The 8296-nt window shown below is 42.5% G+C and overlaps 1 pseudogene; it reads left to right on the forward strand.

The window, feature by feature from the left end:
• Positions 1-7381: 7381 nt before the first annotated feature.
• Positions 7382-7945, forward strand: LOC147456213 (SKP1-like protein 11 pseudogene; annotated as a pseudogene).
• Positions 7946-8296: the final 351 nt, after the last annotated feature.

Genomic DNA, 8296 nt, shown 5'->3' on the forward strand with positions numbered 1-8296 from the left:
GACATGCAGCATTGCCTTCTCTCTCTCTTTTGCCTAAGGGCATCATGTCAACTTCTTTGTCCTCCACAGGAAAGATTTGCGCTTGCACGATTCAAAGGTAGGAACTAGAGTTTTTACAGGGATTCTATAGCTTGGTCTTTGGCTTCAGGAGCAACAAATGTTAGGCAATGAAAGTGAAGGGGAATAAAAAATATTTTTGAAGTTTTCTCAAGGGGATTTTGTGGATTTTGGAGGCAAGTTGAAGGGGGTTTGACAAGTTGCCACCACATGTCAATGTACTTAGCCCGCATGGGGTGTCCAAGTTAAGAAGCATGTGGTATATAGCTCAAAACTTAGGCAGAACCATAAGCAACCAGATGGGGTGTGGAGCTCCTCATTAGATGTTAGCTATGTTGATCATTATCGATGTTTTTTGCGTGGGGTAGATGATGGATTTGTTGGCCGTTTGGTGGTGGTGTTGGCCATTAGAAACGCCTTTCTATCGTCCACGATGCAAGAATTTGACCAATACATGGCATTGGAAGAGGGTGCTTTCCCACGGCGCCCACAAACGGGCCAATTCCTTTAAATGAGGAGGGGAGTCCTAGAGGGAGAGTCACAAAGCTGTGAGTGTTTCCCAAGGGTCTCAAGAGGTGATTCATGTGTTATATAAGAGACAGCAAGGGAAAGTGGTCAAGATGGTGGGTCCATGAGGGATTTCATAGCTAGCTGAGAATGGAAACTCATTGAGGTGTTAAGCCCATGCAACACATGCCAAAAAATGAAAGGAAACTTGTGTGTAATGCAGGAAAAATATTGAATGAAGCTCCTAGAGGGCTGTATGAGAAAATATAACCCACTTTTCAAGCTTTGGTAAACTCCTAGAAGAGGGGGTTCTCACATTTTTGAAAAGGCTTTTGGGCCAGTTTTTTCTTTGCGGTTGTGCAAGAGCTAGAGAGCGCTTGCAAATCAAAGGTTGTTGAGCCAGGTGATGTTGATGTGGAGCCACCAGGGCTACCAAGTCTTGTATTGAGCTTGGCGACGCATGTGCCAGCTTTGAGAATGTTGTGAATGGTCATGTTGAACGAAGAGAATCCATCATTGTTGTCTACTTGTGCCGGTTGTGTGTGAGTGGAAGGAGGTGAATCGAGCAATGTAGAATGATTGGGCATGTTTGGTGTGTTGCAGTGTGTGTATGTGTGTATGGTTGTGTGAAAATGGTGGCTTGCTTGTGTGATTGTGTCGCACTTGGAGGTGAACTCTAGTGTATTGGGGTGTTGTGTATGTTGGGGTAAGCCCAATTTGTAATAAGATTTGCCTAAATTGGCTGGACCGGAGGTTCCTAACACCTTAAGGTTTTGGGGTCTAGATGGCTAGACCAATTTGTGGAAGGCCGTTGTTAAGCATGCTTGTGCAGAAAAAGTACTGGGATGGGTGACCTCCCGAGAAGGCTACCCCCTTGGGACCAAAAATTGGTATCAGAGCAATGTTTGGAAGCATAGAGCCTATGTGGGAAATTGAGCCTGTGTGACCCAAGGGATTCACCATGGAAAACTTACCGCACCACATAAGTGCAAGGGAGGGGGGGTTTTTTACAAGTTACATAAGCGTATAAGTTTGGGGTAGGGCCCCAATAATTTATCTCCCAAACTTAACAATAAGAGAGGGGGTATCATATTTACGGGGAGGGGGAAGGAAAAAACGAGAGAAAGTTTTTGTGTTTCAAAATCATGGCTTTCCAAAAGAGTCTTCCCTCAAACTTGTGCGTCAATAGCTACAAAGATACATGCAAGAACTAACACTGGTTTGTATCAATTACTTGTTTTGTGATTATAGCTCATTTGTTGAGGGATGAAAGCCATAAAGATCTTGTATAGATGCAAATTTACACGGAGATCCTAACACAACTTTATAACCATGTTCTTTGAGTGATTTAGATGGGTCCTAATTGGACGAGTATCTAGAGTGCAGGCTCAACGGGCAAATAGTTTGAAAGTCAAACTAAGACACATTGAGGGTACATCTAGTTATCAACAGAAGTGGTTCCTTTGTACGTTGCCAATCACTATGCTAGAGGGTACATATAGTTATCAATTGAAGTGGTTATTTGGTACGTTGCTCTTTGACTACTTTTACTTAGTTAGATCATGTGAGACCTAAACTTTATATGTAAGATAGGGGTATGATAGTTTTCTGCATTGATTGTTGTATAAGCGTAGAAAGAGGGTCATATTCTCTAATACGAGTCGTACATAGGGGTTTTATCAAAGTTGTCTGCTCGCAGGTGGCGTCTCATTTTGTATATAGAGTGAATCCCCCGGGCTGTGTGACAAGCATGTGTACAAAACATAATTGGATGAGATTTCCAAGTTTGTCTTAAGGGGGATAATGTTGGGGTAAGCCCAACTTGTAACAAGTCTAGCCTAAATTGGCAATATCGGAGGTCCCTAACACCTTAAGGTTTTGGGGTTTGGATGGATAGACCAATTTGTGGAGCGCGCTTGTGCGGCGACACTACTAGGATGGATGACCTTCTGGAAAGGCTACCCCCTTGGGACCAATAGTGTATATCATGTGCTATCAAGAGGTGCTTATTAGTGTTACAGGTGTGTTCTGCTTTCCCCCTTTCCAACAAACCTGAAGAAGGTGCCACTTGGGAGAGCATTGGTGTTCTTTAGAAGAAATTTTCCACCTTTGTTGTAATGTCAATTCAAGGGCTAGAGGCTAGGGAATATTCGGAATTAAGCTCAGGGGTTGATTCTTCAATGGAGCACTTGAAATGCTTTGAGAAATCATCATGACAAATTTGGCAATTTTTGATAACCAATTGTCCCAATTCTCGTATAAAATGGTTTTTTATAGGCAAAAACTGGTCAAATGTGGTCCAAACTCGCTAACTTTTGATGCATCAGCTCAGATTCTCTGGGGAAAAAAGGGGGGACTGCTTTCTGGAGTGAAAAAACAGAGAATTCATTACTCTAAGAGAGGGAGCCAAGAGGATTCATGGTGGTGTGTATGTGCAGTCCCACACCCATTTTTTGCGTTGTTTCTCTTCTTCCCCACCTTTGAAGAGTGAATTACACCTTTCTCTTATCAATTTGATGTTCAGAGATCGTCTTGGGTGCTCTTGATTGATCTTTTTTCCATGTTTATGGTGTTTGGATGAAGAAGATAAGAGGCATTTTTACATAGTCTGCGGGTGTATGTGTGTGACATTGGGGCTTAGTGTGTAAGGAAGAATAACAGAGATTTGGGAATCGAGAAGAGTGTGAGAGGGTATGAGTATGTGTGTTTGCTGGCTGAACTTTTGATCATCTTTGGAGGACCTTCACATTGGCTTGGTTGGTGTCTAATGTGATCCCAAGCCTCATCGTCACCGACTCTCTACACGCATCTTGTTGGGTTGGCGGGAACTTGTAATCCCCATGAGTTGCCTCTTGAGTTTGAGTGGATAAGGACCTACTTGAGTGAGTTTCATCTACTATTTGGGTGTGTGAGTGTCCATTACAAGCTTCAAGGAGGCTAGGCTATAGAGGTGAAACACTTTCAGCCCTCCTTGTCATTTTTTGGTGCCCCCACTAAGGAGGGCAAGAACTCTATGTATACTTTTGCATTGCAGCTCTTGGAGTTGATGATGTATACGGTTGTGGATCCCTTGAGACAACTGCCTATGTATGTAAATTGTGGGCAGCAATTGAGGTGGTAATTAAATTGGATTACAATCGTTGTCGAGGGTCATGAGATTTTGTGAAGCCAACACTAGGGGTCGGGCTACCCAATGTGAGGTGGATTAAGTACTTGAGCGATCCATCGACATTCCTTACCCTATCAATGTCACATGTAAGTGATTCTGTGGTGGACGAAGATGGCACAAAGCTTTCCTAAATTTCATGGATTGCCAGATGAAGATGCCAATGCGTTTGTGGAGAATACTGAAGTGGAATGTTTACTATAGTCTATGTGGCATACATGATCCTGTTGCTATGTTGCATGTTTTTGTTTACACCTTGCAAGGTGATGCAAGGGGGTGGCTGCAAGATTTTGAGTCACAAGCTCAAGCACAAAATCCACCTGTTGTGCTTGATTACAACCCAGTTAAGCATTCTTTTTTGAATCTCTTTAGAGAAGGACAGGATCCAGATAGTGTTTCGCATGAGATTCTAAATCATGTGGAGAAGGGAATCAAGGTGTTGATGATTACCTAAGCAATTTACACATGTTTGGGATCGTTGGTGTGTATCTCTTGGAGATGAGACTCCACCAACCATGTTAAAGAAGAACCACTTTATTACCAACCTCAAGGTGAGTTTAAAGCTCAAAGTGGAGTTAAGGAGACCAACCACTTTTGAAGAAGCAGTAATCATAGCCATGCAAAAGGAGTGGAAGACAGGATGAGTAACTAATATATGGAATAATTGCGGATCATGCAGTGGAAAGAAGGGGAGATGAGAGATAACTTCAAGTGAATGGAGGCTAGGGTGAACAGGCCTAGGGAGCCCATAGGAAAATGGATACAGAACAAATGCAGCGCGTCATAGGTTAAACCTAAAATAGAGCTCAAGGGATAAAATGGATTTGTATTTACAGTCTGGAAGTGCCAGTGCACCCCGGCTTCTGCAAAGAGACTAACTACTCATTACAAATGATGTTTATAACCATAATCTGTAGCATTTCATAACTGTCAAAAAATAAGGCTTTGTTGAGCTATGTCGTACTGTTGACCCACAGGTCAACAAAAGAAGGAAAATGTATGTAAGTGGGTTTAAAAGATAAAGCACAAATCTGATGGCAATATGAGTAGGTACAAAGCATAGCTGATGACCAAGGGACAAACAAAGAGATTGATTATGAGAACAATTTTAACGAGCTTTTAACCCTATAGCCAAGATGGCTTTAGGACAGGTATTGAAGTAGATAAATGTAAAGAATGCTTTCTTGAATGGATACTTGGAGGAAGTTGTGTATAGGATGAAGCCACATATTATCTAAATATAAGTCTACGTGACCTTGTATGCAAGTTAAAGAAAATATTATATGGGTTGAAGAAAACACCTATAGCTTTATTTCTGGAGAACTAACTAGGAGTAGGGCTCCGCGAATTTTGAAAAATTAAAAAATAAGAGAGAATTATCTAAGATGTTGATGGGGCAGAGAGAAGACGACTTAGGGAGATGACACGAGGATAACTTCTATGGGAGTAGAGGTGCAACCAAGAGGCAAAGGAGGGGACAGAGGAAGCATGACGAAAGTAGGTACTACTACATATGTCACATGGATTAGCAGGGGATTCGAGAGGCGTAGTTTTTTATATCTAGTGTTCAATACTTTGAACAGATTAGCATGGGTGGCGAAGTGTAGCAGTTGTAGACAAGCACATGTAAGATGGAACTCTCCTAGATTCAGGTTCGAGTTTGATGACTGGGAAGGGAGCCCTAGATGATGACATTGTAGAGGAGGAATCTGGTTCCTAAGAAGTTGAAAGAGAAGCCAACAATATCTGTGAGTACTCAAATCAAGTTGACCGTACAATTGAAGGTTCCAAATAAGTTGAAAGAGAAGCCAACAATATCTACATTAGGAGATTTCGGAGGTCTTTTGGAGGGCCTTTTGGAAGAGAGAGGAAAATAAGATCCTCCAATGAGAGAAGAGCCTAAGTTACGTAGAAAAATAGATTGATATTAACAAAAATATAAAAGGTGTCCCTCTCCTCATTTAATAATCTAGTGGTCCTTGAAGACGATCACTCTCTTTCATTTAATGCGAGCACCTTTTTCAAGAGGTAGATGTGGTGCATTTGATACGGCTTACGTCATCACTAGAATTCAAAAAGTTACAAAACTATCAAGCGGTGGAAGATTTTGAAACTTTTGATACTGTCAATGCGTCCGGAACGCCCAAATATCCTAGAAATGAATGTCCAATTGCCTAGCTCCGACATCCAAAGAGGCAAAGAATGTCAAAAACCCCTAAAAAAACATTTTACTAACGGCGCGGGAGGGGGCATTCCAAAATTTTGGAATGCCTCATCGCGCGCCGTTAGTAAAAAACCCCTTTTTTCCTCTTTTAGAGAGCTTTTTGAGAGGAAAATGTCAAAAAATCTATAAAAAGACCTCCATCTATCACATAGGTTTTTTCTCTTCATCATCTTAGCCTTAGAGATCATAATTTCGGGTCTATAAAAGTGAGCACGCACACCCATTGTTACAATTCTACAAAGTGCATTTTGATCACACACACACACACACACACACACACACACACACACACACACAGAGACAGACAAATATAACATACACACAAACACACAGAGACACAAATATAACATACACACACACAAACAGACACACATAGAGACACACACACTCACAAACACACAGACACACAAATATAACATACACACACACACACACACACAAACACAAAGTGCCCCTCTCTCTCTCTCTCTGTCTCTCTCTCTCTCTCTCTCTCTCTCTCTCTCTCTCTCTATACTATAGGAGCGCGTAGAGAGGCACAACCGGTGTGCATGTCTCTATGCGCGCCTTTAGTACTGTGCATCCACCAGTGTATGTGTTTATGTGTGTATGTGTGAGTGTTATAGAGAGAGGAAGTAAGGCGGGGGAAAGAGAGAGAGAGAGAGAGAGAGTCTTTTTGTTACCTTATACTAACGGCACGAGGAGGTGTTTTTTGAGGTCAAAACATGCTCCACGCGCGCCGTTAGTAATGGGAGTCTCTCACTCTCTCTCTCTCTTTAAATATGCTAAGCTATAGAAAGGAGAGAGAGAGAGAGAGAGAGAGAGAGAGAGAGAGAGAGAGCATGGTGCAAAAGTACAATAGAGAAACATGGGTAGACTTTCTTGAAAGATAATTGTTCAAAAATCACTAAAAGGAGCTTTGTACTAACGACGCGCAGAGGGACATTCTAGCATTTTAGAATGGCTCCTCGCGCGCCTTAAGTAAAAAGGCCATTTTTTTGGGTTTTTTGATATTTTTTGCCTCTGCGGATGTTGGAATGAGACAAGTAGACATTCGTTTTTAGGATATTTTGACGTTCCGGATGCATTGGTGGTGTCAAAAACCTCAAAATCTATCACTATTTAACAGCTTTTGACTTTTCAACTTTCAATGATGACGTAAGCCACTTTGAATGCGCCGCACCTGCCTCTTGAAAAAGACGCTCACATTAAATAAAAAAATGACCGTTTTCAAGGACGATTGAGAATATAAATCTACTTTTTAAAGTGTCTGGTTGTCCTTTTGGACGTACTCACAAGGTTAAATGAACACCCAACATGACCCAGCTACCGTCATGATAAGAGAAGAGAGAAGAGAAGAAGAAGGAGAGGAGGAGTAGTTTTTAACCTCGTAGGGAAAATCCAGAGAGAGAGAGAGAGAGAGACGGACGATGGCGTTAGATACTGCGCAGGGGAAGAAGGTGGTGCAGCAGCATGAGCAGCTGGTGAAACTGATATCATCGGACCGCAAGGCGTTTGAGGTGGATCTGGAGGTGGTGGCCTCGCAGTCGCTCATCATCAGAACCATGGTCAACAGCGACAGCATGTCGGACGAGTTCGGTAATACAAGTTCACCCGTCGTCCCACTCCCCGAAGTCTCCTCCAAGACCCTCACCAGTATTGTGGACTACAGTCGCTACCATGCGGCGCCGCCCGCACCAGCCGATAAAGACGCCGCTGCCGCCATTAACGCCCCGGCGAGCCGCACTGCAAAGGATGTCAAGGAGTGGGACACCCAATTCCTGGACGCTCTGGATGAGGAGGATCTCTGCGACCTCGTCATGGCTGCCAACTATCTCAACATGCCACGGCTTCTAGACCTGACATGCAGCTACATTGGCTCCATGCTCAGAGGCATGACGCCTGAGCAGGTCCGTGCCGCCTTCAAGCTCACACATGACTTTACTCCAGAGGAGGAGGAGGAGATTAAGAGCTACAATCATTGGGCCTCTTAACGCTTACGTAGCAATCATACACGAGTCTCTTTTTTTATTATTTTCAAGAGAAAAGTTCGAAACATTGAGCTAAGTTTTGAACCGTTTTAATTTTCAAAACGGCATGAGTGATTGTAAGCTGAGACATACTTTTCCCAAAAATGCTAGGATTGGAGATTATGAGTAATTGTGGATCAGTGGCAAAGTCGCTCAATGTTGTCTCTCATCGTCTTATTTAGTGTGTAATAATAGGTGTTTATTGTGGTGGTTGCGATAGGATTTGGCATCCATCTGTCCTTCTTTAGGATATTTTTTTGTCATAAGAAGGGAAAAGTTTTCATGTATTTGTTTTTAGAAAGATTTATTTCAAAA

This window comes from Adiantum capillus-veneris, chromosome 6, assembly GCF_014529385.1.
Source record: "Adiantum capillus-veneris isolate H3 chromosome 6, ASM1452938v2, whole genome shotgun sequence".
Taxonomy (NCBI): Eukaryota; Viridiplantae; Streptophyta; class Polypodiopsida; order Polypodiales; family Pteridaceae; genus Adiantum; species Adiantum capillus-veneris.